This window comes from Hipposideros armiger, unplaced genomic scaffold, assembly GCF_001890085.2.
Source record: "Hipposideros armiger isolate ML-2016 unplaced genomic scaffold, ASM189008v1 scaffold_363, whole genome shotgun sequence".
NCBI lineage: Eukaryota > Metazoa > Chordata > Mammalia > Chiroptera > Hipposideridae > Hipposideros > Hipposideros armiger.
The window spans coordinates 1,458,383-1,473,861 of record NW_017731713.1 but is presented as its reverse complement, the minus strand read 5'-3'; positions in this window follow the sequence as shown (position 1 = coordinate 1,473,861).

Below are 15,479 nucleotides of genomic sequence, written 5' to 3'. Positions count from 1 at the left end.
TGTAGGGGTCCTTTAAAAAAATATATACAGGAACCAAGTGGAGTGTAAAATAGAATACTTTTTTGGAAGAGGCTCTGCAAGTGAGAGATCCTTAAGGTTCATTAACTTTGTGATCAATATACCTTGGCTTGTGCTGGAGCAAAGAAAGCAGGTCTTTAGAGGGAGGACTGAATGGAGTAAACACCAGGAGAGTGGCAGAGGTAAGCAAGTCAGAGAGATGGAGAAAAATCATTTGAGCTCCTCTCTTTCCAGTTCTGTTTTATTCTCTTGCGAAGCCCAGATTTATTATTTGTGGACGTTACCATCGACTTATCAGTTTTATTTTAAGTTAGTCTGTTAGAGCCAAACAACCAGCAGACACAACATACCCTGTGAAGAGGGGAGAAAGCAGTAGGAAGTGGTTCCATTTTATAAGTGGCAAAACAGAGAGAGAAAGCAAAGTGGGGACTTGCCCAAGGCACACAGCAGAGCATGGCTGGTTCAAACAGAGCCTGCCTCTTTGACTCAGTCCAGGGGCCCTTTCGCTCTCTTCTGAGTGGGGTTAGCACCTCCTGAGAAAGCCAGTGCCTGGGGATCTCATTACTTATTCCCTGCCCACATGACTCATTCAGAGAGCCCTTGAAATTCAATTCTGTCACCACGGGAGGCTGAGAAATAATGAACTGTGAGGGAACAGGGGTAGGTGTCATCAGAAGATGACATTTTTTGACAGTATGTCCAGAGGCTACTGTTCATTACAGTTGCTTATGGAGACCCTGTCTTGCCTTCTACTGGAGTGATTTACAATGAGGGTATTTTTGAAACTTTCCCTCCGGGAAGTTTCCTTCACACTTTGATGTGGCAAAGGAAGCGAACAGCCTTAATTTAAGCAGAATTCAATTGTAGGTTCCTTAAGCTCCAGAGTTAGGATACAATTGGACAATGTGGCAACAGATGCATTAACACACATCGGAGACTTGTGAGAAAGAACGCACGCAGGGAATGTTGGCCAATTATTTCGGCGTTACCCTGGGTGGCGTTGTTTTATGCTGTCGCGCTGTGGTTAGCGATGGCCACTGTGTATTTGCTCTTTAAATCCAAGACGGTAATTTAATCCTTTTTATACTGTGCATATCTTGGCAGCTGCTACCTACAGCCTGAGAGCAGGATCTCTAAGGGTAGGGAGGGAAACAAGTTACACGACCATTATCTGTGTTCTCAATGCATTGCACATAGCAATAAAGAATAAAATCACACCCTTTTTCTTTTTCTTGTTTTTTAGAAATTATAATACTTCCAAGTCAGTGCTGCGAACCTTCCATATATAAGCACAAAAGTCCTGAAAACAGCCTTGCAGAGGAGGAGTGGTCCCTTTCCACACTGAGGCGAGGGGAGATTGAAGCCAGCTGTGTACAGTTGGGAAGTGACAACTCTGGAATTTGAACCCAGGTCTCTGTGACTGTAGGGACCCATTGCCCATCCTCTGCTCAAAGTCCATCATACCAAATGCCTTCCCAAGGGGTGTCCTTGAGCACCATGTCATTCATCTTTCCATCTATATCATTTATCTCAATGCCCAACTGCTCAATAAATGCTTCTTAAATTAAGTGAAGGAATGACTGAATTTTAATCCCAGCTTTGGCTGAGTTGCTCAGACTGGCATACAAGGTGGCCACTGGGCATTTTGGGGTCCTTTCTTATGCTGGAGGTGTTTCTTGAAATGCAGCTCTTCACAGTGCCCATGTAGCTTTGTGGGTCGGTTCCTCCTTGGCAAGGGTCCACCTGTAGGAATCAATGTTTAGCCTATCTAGGGGACACATCAGTCCAACGTCACGGCTCCTTTTTGAGGGACAGGCTATCGCCTCCTTGTCAAGGATCAGTAATTTGCATTTTAGCTTCTTTGCTTTAGTACAAAGGGATTTGGGTTTGTGGGTGAGTGATTCAGCACTTAGTTAATCAACCATTCTACAGGACATTAATGTTTTTGAATTTTTGAAGTAATTTTTGTGCATTGCTCTCTGCTTCTCTCCTGTTTAGCACCTCCTACTCGGTAACTCCATCTCCTGCTGCTTGTTCTTCTTCAATTACTCCTCCACATTCCCTGTCTGCCATTTGATAAATCTCTGGGGGAAAACTCCCTCTCAACGTTTCTATGTCAAATGTTCTCTGGAAATGAGAATGGAGCTGAGTTTCTCAGGCTGTTGCTCAGGAGAATCTGTATTTCCTCGTTGCTCTATTATATTTGGGCACGTTCCTAGTCTAAAATATGAGGGTGGCACTAAATTTGCACCCCCTTTTTATTTTGGTATGCTTATATAATTGAGAGGCAATTATATAGGCAAGCTTCAGTATGCTTTTTAGGCTTCATTTTTATCAGTTTTCATGTTCCCCTTTTGTTGTCCAGGATAATAGGTGGCCTCACAACAGTGATTGAGGTAGAAGACCTAACTTCTCTCTTGCATCCATAACTCATGTATTCTGCTGCCTTTTATGTGGGGGAGATATCACTCAACTTTTAGATTTATCCACATAAATAACATAGAAACGACCAATGTGTGAAGAGCACTAGTGCCTTCTGTATTACTCACATCTAGAGGCTGTCCTCTGCTTCTAAGTGGTCTTCACTTAACAGCATTGAATGTTTGGGCATTGATAAAATCTAGAACTTGACATGACTTTTTTTTTTTTTTTTAGCAGCAGAATCCTTTCCTCAACGAAAATGGTATAGAAACCCAATATGAAAAATAACTGAGGAGGGAAATGCTCTCCTTCCTTGTGGGGGTCCCTCAGGAACACCCAGACAACCTCTTGGGCTTGCAGACTTCAGTTGGAAACCCACTCTGCAAGAGGAACAGGCTAGCCCCTTCCCTTTGGGGGCTCGCAGTTGCCTATAGGAATTGTTCTGTGCTCACCGCACAACTAGCTGTCACCCAACGTGATCGTTGCTTTAATAGTAGTACAGTGGACTCTGAGAGGCAGCACAGTATGACAGAGGAGACAGTGGGCATCGGTTCCCTGTGGAGTCACAATCCTGATTCTTCAACTTTCACTGGGACCTTGAGCAAATTAGTGACCCTCTTTAAATCCTAATTTCTGATCTCTGAAGTAAAAATACTACTACTACTCACTTTTCCCAGGGTTCTAGAAATGATTAGGGATAGAATAAGCTATGACTGTAAAGTACTTAACTCAGAGCCTGGCTTGTCATAGATGAGGGTATCGATGAAGACAGTACTCAGGAAAATAACAGCTAATGTTCAGTGATTTCTATGCATTAGTCGCAGTGCTAAACAGAGCTAGTTTTATGTTATATCAGGGTCTTCACTAAATTTCTTTGTGAGGTACCATACAGATCAAGACACTCAAAAACTTACTTAGTGTCTTATTCACTTGTGTTTTTACTTATTCATTCAAGGACCTCTTAAATGCCAGGTACTGGTGTAGTTTTGGGGGATACCTCAGTGATCTCTGCCCTCAGGGAGCTTGCATTCTGATGGAGGAAACAAACCGTAAGCAGACACATTAGCTTGAGGATGGGCCAAACAGAAGTAAGTCTCCAGGAAAATAAATAATCATCTTGGCACCCAAGGAATAGAGAAGGAATGATTCCTGGAGCCAAGCCAGACCTTAACTATCAGGTGAAACTATCCCAATTAAAACCTGATCATCATCTCAGAGATTTACTTCTGGTTTAGAGATTAGAAATTGAAATTTGTCTCCTCAAAAGAGTCCTTTCACATCTCCTGTGAGCGCAGTGCGCTGATGATCTCTGTTTCAGACTGCAAGGGGCCAGGGAAAATGTAAACTCATTAGCATTTACCCATCTCAATGTTTGAAGTCGACCTTAATGGACTTAAAAAATGCCATTTAGCTGTGAAAACAAGCTACCACCAGCCAGAGCCAGATGGAGATGTAGGTACTACAGGCAGAAGAATAAGTCTGGCAGTCTTTCAAACAAAAATTCTTTAAATATTTTCCAACACTAGTAAAGAGGGGAGGTCAAGTGCTGTGAAGGAAAAGGAGGGGGACACAGAGGGTCTGTGCTTAGTTTCTTGGCTATTCCTCCAAACGTCTCAGCTTTGGTCTCAAACTTGTCTCACCCATCAATCCATCAACAGCAGCTCCTCAAAGTATTCTTACCCATCACGTGGCACATCCTCGAGATGCACACTCATTATACCTCGTTCTCCATCTTAGTTCATGTCTGGTAAGGCTTCCATTTTCCCAGGCATATTTCAGTGCTCCTTGTAGATTGAGATCCTGAGGAGAAGTCTTATGGCCTACTTCTCAATCTTTCTCCGGGTTAGAGTCTCTTATGTGACATATTTTATCTTTCAATTCTCCAAACCTATATTTTTTTACATTACACTTCTAGAAGAGCTCTTGGTGACTTTGTCCTGAAGTCCCCTTCTGCACTCTTGCTTTCGATTGGCTCAGAGACTCCATCCTCTTCCTCCGTTGGTCCCATCTATATCCCACCGGGCTCTTGGCGTCACACCTTCACCATGCAGCATGGTCCCCATGGCCTTGCAGTCACAGACTATATCTGCACTGCCCTGGGATCCCTGGTCCAGCCATGGGGCCATGTGGCATAACTCACACTTGTCACCTCCTCAAACAGCACCCATCCTGTGGAGTTAGTACCCTCTGCAGCTGAGCGTGACTCTCATAGTCAGTTCTCATCTCTTTCATCTCATTCTCATCTACTTCATATCCTTGATTTTTCTCTCTGTAACGTAAATTGTGTCCTCAGAATATTGCTTTAGATGCATTCTTCTCAAGTGCAGGATATGTATTTTTCTCTACCTCATACTTCAGTCTAGTCAGAGTCCAAGTTCGTGGGCGCCCTCTTGCTCCCCAAGGCTGATCTCAATCCATCACTCCGCTGCCCATTTATGAAACCCCAGGCCCCTTTCAGCCTGTGGCATCTGGATTTTCTACCATCCACCCACACTTGGCTCTCACTTTGGTTGTTCAATAGTTTTGTTTTTGCTGTTGACACCAAAACTTCTTCTCTAGTCCTACTCCTATCATAATCCTTGGTGAAGTTGACACACTATCAATCACTCTAACTTCTAAGTTTCTTTACCTACCCGCTCCCAAACCCTTTTCCACCCATTATTTCTTATCCACGTGGCCAAGAATTATCACAGTCTGGACCTTGTCTTCAACAGAAACATTAACATGACCATTGGACATTCAGTCATCAACTGCTGACTTTTGTAGCTAACTTGCTTTAAAAATGCCATTAAACAATTCTTTCATTGGATATAAAAGTTAGTTTTTGCCACATAACCAACTCTCCCAAAGTTTAGTGGTTTAAAATGAGAATACATTTATCCAGTTCATGATTATCCATGTTGGCAATTTGGCTGGGCTCACCTGGGAAGTTCTTCAATTCTTCGCCCGGCTCAGCTGATCTCTTGGCTATACTTTTGCATGCATCTGTGGTCAGCAGTTGAGGTGGCTAGAACTGTCTGGTTTACGATGATCTCAACTGGATTGACTGGGACAACTGGGATGACTGGAGTCTTTCTCCATGTGGCTTCTCCTCAGGCCAGCTTGGGCTTGTTTATGTGAAATTTGAAGAGTTCCAAAAGCCTCAAACAAAAAAGCATTCAAGACTCTTGAGGCGTAGGCTTGGGACTTGCACATCACTTCTGCCATACGCTACAAGTAAGCATCAAAGCAAGTCACAATGCCAGCACAGATTTACAGAGTGAGAAAATAAATTCCACCTCTAGACAGGAGGAGATGCAAAGAAGTGTGACCAATTTTGCTATATACCATAAGGATTCAATTCCCTGACTCTATCTGCTTCTCTTTATCACTTCCTGGTTTCACTTTCCCTCCTTACCCAGTTTAGATGTTTGAATTCATCATTGTAATCACTCCTTTGAATCTACACTCAAATGACTTATCCTTCTCTCCATCCACTACAACCACTTTCATAAATCTACAGCCCTAGAAAAACCATGCCTTTTTTTTTTTTTTTTTTGCCTGTGTACATGCTGCTGACTTTTACTGGGGGAAAAAAGTCATGTAACCGGGCTAAACTTTATATTTGTGGATAGAGGTTTGAGTTGCTTTAATATTCACTCTTATTATTTTCTTAAATAATCCATGGCCCAGAGGGCTTCGACCTTTTGTTTTCTTTCGCTCCCTGTTCTTCTCTACTGTAATAAAAAACTTGGGCAGACCGGGAGGGAGGTGAACTCTTTCATCTTATATCACTTCAACATTGCCATACGGGTTTCTCCAGAGGCCATGCTGTAATTGTGTTTGATTGGTTGATAATTCCTGAAAGGCAAAATAAATTTGATAGGTGTCTAGATAAGGTTGAAAACAAAAAAAGTCCAAAACTTGATATGTATAAGGCCCACCTTGGACCCATGACTTTCTTTGGAGCTAACCCAATGACAAATGATCCTCTTGGTGTAGGCAAATTCAGCACCATCAATAAGCAAATCAGTCTTCTCTGTCCTGAGACTTCATTCTGACATTTCTTTCTACTGGAGAGTGAGAACATCTAATCCCAAAGCCTATAGAAGAAGTTAGTGGTTGCCTAGCAACATTATTCCCAGCACAAGTTTGTGGCTTTCCAAGCAGAAGAAAGGGGCAAAACTTCCTTGCTCTCTCAGCAACCTGTGAGCCTCTTGTATCCTCTTATTATGTTGATCTCTAGCTGATTAAATGCATGTAAGATGATATATGTAAAAACTTACAGACAGTCAAGTGTAAATACAAAATGGGATTACTACCTCTCATTAAAACCCATTCTAATCCGCAACTTAATGCAGTATCCTTGCAGCCAGGATATGAATCACTGGTCTCCAATTTCTGGTATATTTTTCTGCTGCAGACAGAACTGAAAATGTCAGTCCCAACAAGCAATGAATCATCCCCTAAATTCTTTTGTTCTTTCTTCTGGAGATAAGTGGCATCTGTTTTGCAGTCTGTTCTTGGCTCCCTGTCTCACTTCCCAAAGCCCCGCAAGGTTGGTTTGTTGGAATCTGCATTTGTGATTGCTCCTCTATTTGCCAGTGAGTTTGATCTACCTAGTTTGTTTATTTTAGCTATCACTGTACATTCCATTTGTTGACGTACCTTCATTCTTTCTCTGTATTTTTATGTTCTTAAAACTTTTGTGTCACATGCTTGCCAAGCCAAAGCCAGGCGTTCTCGAAAACCACTTGAAAATAGTAAAAACGTTTAATTGTTGGGAGACATATCTCCATAGGTCTCTCTCATTTTTACACGTCTTGTGAGCAGAGCTGCCTTGGTTCCAGTCTCTCTTCTCTAGGCTATTTGTCTTGGTCACTAGAGATACTGTCTCCCTCCAGAGCAAAGGGACGGCTTGCTTAACTTGGGAAGATAAAACTAATAGCCCCCTTTGGAACAAAGGAACAAATTTGCCTAACACTCATTGTAAAATATATGTTTTCCCTAAGTTTAGGGTTCTTCTCCTTTAACACATTCCATTGCTTATATAGGTGTCATCTGGCTCTCTTCACATTGTCCTATGGGAATTGGGTCTTGGGGAACTGGCACAAATACTGATACTCTAGCTCCTGCTATTTGCTAGGAATAGTAGAGTCCTTTGTCTCTGACCCAGAAGTCTTGTGTCTCTGTCCATGTCATAAAATTGTGGCAAGATAACTTATTGGCTGGAAAGTAGGGTAAAATGTCCGACACTTGACAGTTCTAGTCAGGATCTTATTAGCTTGATGCTCACTAGTTCAGTAGATATGTGTATTGGAACATATTTAAAATTAATCTCCAAATCCATTTCTTTGAAGGAACAGTTCAGAGATTTTATAGGTCTGAGATACCACATGAGTTTCTACCAAGGGAGGAACAAATTCGGGGTTCTTTGAGTACAGTTGTGGTCTTAGCATTTTATTTTAAAATTTTGCTTAAATCCTAATTTCCAGTAAAATAGAGTGAAAATTCCTTAGCTGGCACTCAATAAATAGCCAAAAAAATATGGACTTGGCTTCCCTTATATTTCTACATACACTCAAAGCTTCAGAAAACTCAAATGTTGAAAGTAACTAATCTATTGCCCTAGACTGTCCCTTTTATTTCCATCAGTGGATGGCACACTAATCTACTGGCCACCCAAAAAATACCTAGGAGTCCATTATTCTTCCCTTTTTTTCATCATCCACATCCAATCGCTAGTGTTATAAATATCTCTAGTGTCCCAAATAGGTTCCCTGTTCTCAACTCTTAATATCAGAACTCTATTCATTTATCATTGAGTCATTCCCATAGCTTCCTAATTGGTTCCTCTAATTCCTATTTGTGTATATTTAAAATCCATTCTCCAAACTGAATACATCCAGAATACAAAACGGATGCTTTTAAAAATGCTTTAGAAGTCCCCTGTCTGACAGAGAATAAAGTCTGTGCACCTTAGGATGGCCTCCATGACCTGACTCTTCCACAGGTCTGGCCTTACATTTATTTTCTACTCTGTGGGAGGCAGCGTGGCTGGTGAGTAAGAACAAGGGCTCTGGAGTTGAATGTCTGTATTTGTTATTATTATTTTTTTTAAAGATTTTTATTGGGGAATTGGGGGATGGGAACAGCACTGGGGAATTGGGGGAAGGGGAACAGACAAGTTGCTGTCGTTTTGTTCTTCAGTCTAGTTGTGGAGGATGTTGCTTCACTGGCCCAAGTTGGCACCATCATTGCACTCTTCCCCGGGCGAGGCAGATCAGTCACCAGCTTCTGGACAGCCACTCACAGCAGCTGCTGGCCACTCACGCTGGCTGCTGCCTCCACATGGTAGCCCATGGCAACCCACTGCAGCAGGGGCTGCAGCCTACACCGCCGCCGGTGACTCACGGCAGCCCAGCTCCATGTTGAGCTGTTGTTCAGCATTTTAGATGTAGAGGGCAGTGTCACTAGCCCTCATGTGTGGGATCTGAACCGGGGCCCTCTGGCGTCCCAAGCCAGTTCTTAACCACCGTGCCACTCGGCCTGCCTGAATGTCTGCATTTGTATTCTGGTTGGTTCACCTATGAGTTGAGTGACTTTGAGTAAATATAATTAACATTCTATGACTTAGTTTGTCCATCTGTAAAATGGGAATAAAAATAAAAATAATTAAATAATTTTTACAAAACACTTAGGAAATTGTTTGGCACGTAATAGATGTTCTATAACATTAGTTACATTAACACTGGACTGCTTGTGTCCATCATACATCGTGTTATTTTTTGGCTCTTTCTCTCACTTTAGTCTGTTTTCTTTGGCCTGAGATGTCCTCTCCTCTTCACCTAAGACATGGTGGTTGACAGCATGGGCTTTAGGGTGAGATTAAACTATGTTTGGATTTACGTAGGACACGTTCATGTATTAACTATGTGACACTGTAAAGAGTCTAACATGGTGCTCAAAAAGTGATTGTTATTATCCTACTTATCCTTCAAGATCCAACTCAGGGGAAATCACCGCTGTGCCGGTTATAAGGCTATTACCTTTAGCTCCAAACTCACCCTTCTGTGGTTGGCTTTGTGATGCTGGGGCCAGGACTCTGTGACCTACATTTTGGCTTTGCCTGCAGGCTTCCTGTTAGACTCCACCTACAGGGGTTGGTAGAGGGAGCCTGCAGCGCCGGAGGCGGAAGAAGGGGCTGCCCCTTCCTGTTGGTTTCCTGGGTGCTGCCCTCTGGCTGTCAGCTCCTACGAGCCAGCACCATTTCTTCACCTGTGATGACTCAGAGTTCTCACTTTAACTTTACATAGGGCAGGGACTAGGGTAAATTTAGTGAGGTGCTCTCTTAGGCAAAAAAATTGAGGGATGCCAAAATGCTCAAGAAGTCAGGTAAATTATACTCCAATGCAATATTTTAAAAAATCAAAATTAAATGCAACAAAATGATGATGGACAAACTCAAAATTTTAGAGACCAGTGCCATGCTGAGCCACATTGGAGCCTGAGGCAAAAGGAAAAATATGCTCCACTGGCTTTAATAGAAATGAAGTCATAGATATATTTTCAAGATCTACTTTTTTGCTTATTTCATTTTCTTTTTTTTTTTAAAAAAGTATAATATCATTTTATTACATGGCTATTAAAATCTTGAAATGTAATATGCATTGGCAATGAAATATTTATAAAATATTGTTAGTTGAAAAAGCAGCTTATTTCATTTTCATTTGAGAAAATTGCCCCATTTGACCATTTCGCCTCCCTAACGGATGATCTTGAATCATTTTGAATTACCTTAAGCTTATGTTATAATTAATTAGGTCTGGGTTTAAATAAATAACTTAAACTTAAAATAACTGTGAATTTTAAAACACCCACTTTCTAATTTTTCAATATTTTTTCAACTACTTCAATGTTCTGGAAAAATTCACCATTTAAAAAATACATAAAATTACCATATTTCCCCATGTGTAAGACACGCCCTTTTTCGAAAAATTTGGGGTCTAAAAACTGGGTGCGTCTTATACAGTGGTTGTAGTTTTTTTTACTTGCATTTCCCGCTTTTTTCACGCTTGTTTCTGCTCTCATACAACCACTGTATAAGACGCACCCAGTTTTTAGACCCCAAATTTTTTGAAAAAGGGTGTGTCTTACACATGGGGAAACATGGTATGTATTACATATGGGGTTGCCCAATTTTTCCTTTTGCCTCAAGCCTCAATATGGCTCAGCACAACACTGCCTTTTCACTTAACTAGTTCAGAGTTTTATATTAGTTAACTATTCTTTCTTTTCTTTTTTTAAACTTTATTGGGGAACAATGTGTTTTTTCCAGGACTCATCAGCTCCAAGTCAAGTCGCCGTCATTCAATCTTAGTTGTGAAGGTGGCTGTTTTCAATCTAGTTGTGGGAGGGCGCAGCCCACCATTCCATGTGGGAGTCGAACTGGCAATCTTCTTGTTAAGATCACAAACTCTAACCAACTGAGCCATCTGGCCACTCACTGGCCTCTCAGCTGCCGCTCAGCTCAAGTAGTCTTCAATCTAGTTGCGGAGGGTGCAGCTCACTGGCCCATGTGGGAATTGAACCGGCAACCATGTTGCTCAGAGCACATGCTCTAACCAACTGAGCCACCCGGCTGACCATAGTTAACTATTCTTTACATTAACTTCTCTTTGTCAGAATCGCTGATGTGATTTTTCTCTCCTGAATGAACCCTGAATGATGCCACCTCCAAGTAAGAAATGGACTTCTCCCAGCTCTTTTTGCCACTCCTGAGCACTTTCCTACATTTGTCATTTGTTCATTTTCTGTTTCACATGAAATACAGTCCTCCATCCCCTGCACATACATTCATCTCCTCCTGCGCCAATCCAATCCCTTCTTCAAGATCCATTTCACATGCCATGAAGTCATTCTTCCTCTCCCACAAAATGAATATGTTTTCTCATTTCACTGGCTCTTAGAGCAGTTTGGGCATTTATGCCATCATATTCTGCTGGTTGTTATTCTTGTGTATTTCTTATTTCTCCCTCACCGAGCGTCTGGATTTTAAATCTATGAGGATCAGGGGCTGTTTCCCTCATCTTACTCATCTTTGATCTTTGGGGCACAATGCAGACAGAAATGGAGACTGGGCCATGAAGCCCTGGGCTCCTGCATAGAGGCAGAAGGCAGCACTATGAGATATTTAAATTATTTTTCTCTACATTCCCAATGCTCTAAAAGCGTTCTTCCTTTTTCTGCCATTTCTGCCTCAGTGCTCAATTTTGTTCTTTAAAAGGGGTAATTAACTAACTCCTCTTCTCAGCTTAGCTGCCTGAACACAGGGTGCCATTTAATACAGTCATGAACAATCTTTTCCTTGAGTTAGAAAGAGGGTGATTTCCAGGAAGCGGAAGGTCCCTATGGTACATTTGTCAGTGGGAGCCAAACAGTTCTGGTGTGAGTGGCTTTTCCTAACAGAAGAAATGGGGTGTTGGTAGAACCCATAAATGAAGGAGGCATGGTAATTGGGACCAGCAGGAACATTCTACTTACTTTTATAACATAAAAACACCCCCCACACAAAATCTAAAACATTAGGAGTGGCCCATCCCTAGCCCCCCCACAGTCTCCAACTTTGTTCTTTTAGAAAAAGTCCAAGCCCAGTGACACGGTGGGTATTTTCTCAGAAGTATGTTTATTTATACAGTATAAAGACGACATCTTGAAGCTCAAAATGAACTGATTTCAGACTAAAGAAAGAATTTTCCAAAAACAAATCCACAAGGTCAAGTTCCAGCATCACAGAAGGGGTAATTTAGGCAAGCTTGGCCAACCACAATAGACAATGGCAGATTCAATTACTGCTGTGGAAAAGGGATTTCTGTTTATAGACCTCAGGCAGCCCTGAAACCTTCAGTGCAGTCAGGGCTGAGAGTGTTTCCTGAGAAGCTTGCATCTTTATCACACGGAATGCTGACCCAACTTTAAGCTCTTTGTCCCCAAATGGTAGAGGGAAGGCCCAGAGTAATGCAGGTCGTAGAAGAGATTCTTACACCTTGGTGTATTTGTGTGCCTACTGGTGTGCATTACATTCCCAGACTAAGGCCATGGCTGATCTAATTCTCAACCTAGCAGCATTATGTTTTGCAGAATGGATAAAAGACCCAAAATATCACAGTGGTTTCTAGTCCTTTAAGTATCACTTCAGCAGCTCAGTGGGATTGTCTTTTAGTGTCAGACACATTAAATCTCCTGGATCCCTAGGATGCTTTTTGCAGTACACTGATGCAGGTAAAGGAGACCTGATATATACCTAGAGAAACCCAAAGAAAATAAACCCCTATTTCCCTAGGTGGATTTCCTTCTTAGTTGCTTTTTCACTCATTCATCCATCTACCCAAGTTCTAACTGAGAGCATTCTATGTGCTAATATCATGCTAGGAGCTGGTATGTAGCATAAATAAGAAATGCATACTCTGCCCAAGGAACAGCCTTGCCTGTCCAAACATTTAAGCCTCATGTAATTAACATATTCCCAGATATTTGGGCGGCTCTCTTAAAGTGATAGAGCCTCACATGAGAAGTTTTAGAGGTCATCAGAAATTTGGACTTGAACGTTTCATACAAAAACTAAAGGTACTTTTAAAGTATTCTCAGTGGCTTCTTATCTTTAAAACAAAAACAAACCCAGTGGTTTCAACCAGGAGTGATTCTGCCTTCCAGGGGACATTTTTCAATGTAAGGGGATTTTTTTTGTTTGTTTATTTGTTTTTGTCTTTTTTTTTTTTTTAAAGATTTTATTGGGGAATTGGGGAAGGGGAACAGCCAAGTTGTTGTCCTTCAATCTTAGTTGTGAAGGGTGCAGTTAGCTCAGCTTCAAGTTCAGTTGCCACCTGGCCACCTGTGGGCAGCTCAGGGCAGCTCAGCTCAAGGTGCTGTGTTCAATCTTAGTTGTGGGTAGGCATAGCCCACCATCCCATGCGGGAGTCAAATTGGCAACCTTGTTAGGAGCACGTGCTCTCACCAGCTGAACCATCCTGCCACCTGTTCGTTGCTCAGCAGCAGCTCAGCTTGGGCGCAGCTCACTGGCCCATGTGGGAATCAAACCGGTGACCCTGTTGCTCAGAACTTGCACTCTTGATAAAGCTCTTAACCAACTGAGCCACTTGGCCAGCCCAGAGAGATGTTTTTGATTTTCATGACTGAGAAGGGGGTGCTATTAGCCTCTAGTAGGTAAGGGGCCAGGCATGCTGTTGAACATACTACAGTGCAAAGGACAGCACCTCCAACAAGGAATTATCTGGCCTCAAATGTTAGTCAGTGCTATTTGAGAAACTGTTTTTAACCAATGTAGCCATCATAACTCATTTTTTCCTATTTTTAATTAAGATGGATAACTTTATTTTGAAAAGCCATGTTATACTCGCTGAGTTCAAACTTATATTTCACATTCACGGTAAGCTGTAACCAGAATTTATTCCTGCCTGACACTATGGCTAGTAAGCAGGCAATCCCTTTTGAGCTTTACCTTCCTGCCTCTAATGGCTTAGCAGGAAAATTCTGCACTTCTGCCCCCAGTCACCTCTCTGCCTCTTGTTCAGAAAAGTTCTCTGCCTACTTTTAGAAGTAGAACCTGAAAGCAAAGGTAAGGCTCACTCAAGGTCACCTAGCAGGGCTTCCCCAACAGCTTTCTGCCTCTCCTCAACTGGCTCATTATTCACTAGTCCCTTCAGGGGAAATATACAATTTAATCAGAAAAGACCACAGCCTATAGTCCACTAAGTGTGTGAAGGTTAAGTTTAATCAGGCAGATGATTTATACTTGCTTATTTCCTTTAAAATCTCTATGGAGAATTAACAGAGCTTTCAGCTAGAATGACGAGGAAGGAAATCCAATATTTTAAAAAGCTGTGCTGTTGTTATTCTTCTTCAAGTATGAAAATATTATTCATTTAAAAAGTCTGTGTGCCCAGAGAGACTTGGATCAGAATAAATTTTTGCAAAGTCATTAACTCATCACAGTTTGATCAAACAGAAGAGTTTGACATTGCATCTATTAGGAATCTCATAAGTGTCAAATGATCCATCTAGACCAAAGAAACTGGACCACAAAAACAAAGGTCAAGGTGTCTAAAGGGTATTGTAATATATCAATTGTTAGGGAGTTTCTAAAAAAATGGCATGAAAGGACTCAGTTTGGTTATAAGGATCGTAAATTACAGCAACAATTTTTATGAAAGTAACGGAATTGTCAGCTTAGGCCAGTCTCTTCCTGTTCCTTATTTAGGAAGGGGAAATTACAATGTACATTCTATATAAACCAAGAAGTATCCTCCCTGTTTCCTTTCCTCTCCCTTTCTTTCTTCCTACTTGCCTTCCTTTCTTCTGAGTTTTCTTCTTTTCTTTATTTTTGTGACCACCACAGTTCAAACAATACTTGGTGTCAAAGACATACTTAGTGTATTCTACATGTCCTAAAGCCCTACTTAACCTTCAGAAAGTCCCAGGGAGCAGTAGCTTTGATGGTAGTGATCTCATGGAGAAATGGAGACTGAGGTAGTTATTTTTCAGCGCCATTTTGTGTTGAGCGTGACAAAACCTGTACTTGCAATTACTCCAGTAGAAGGTGATTTGCAGATTGGTTTAGAAGTCAGGAGCTTAGTATTTGGTGATGTTCACGGTCTCCACCTCTTCCCACCTCCTCCGTTGTCATTTAGGGTTGATTTGTATTCTCATCACGGGAACCTGACTCAGGATTCAGTTACGCAGTTCATGGAAAGATCACCAGTTTTTCTTTTACATACGTTTAATATGTAAATGGATTTTTAGTGGTGAATAAATTTGATTTAGTGGTAAATAAATTTATTTTCCCTGGGTTATGGAAATCTGAGTGCCTAATTTCATGACAAGACAACTCAGCAAGACAAGTGTGCTTCTTCTTTTTTTTTTTTTTAAAGATTTTTATTGGGGAATTAAGGGATGGGAACAGCGGTGGGGAATTGGGGGAAGGGGAACAGACAAGTTGCTGTCGTTTTGTTCTTCAGTCTAGTTGTGGAGGACGTTGCTTCACT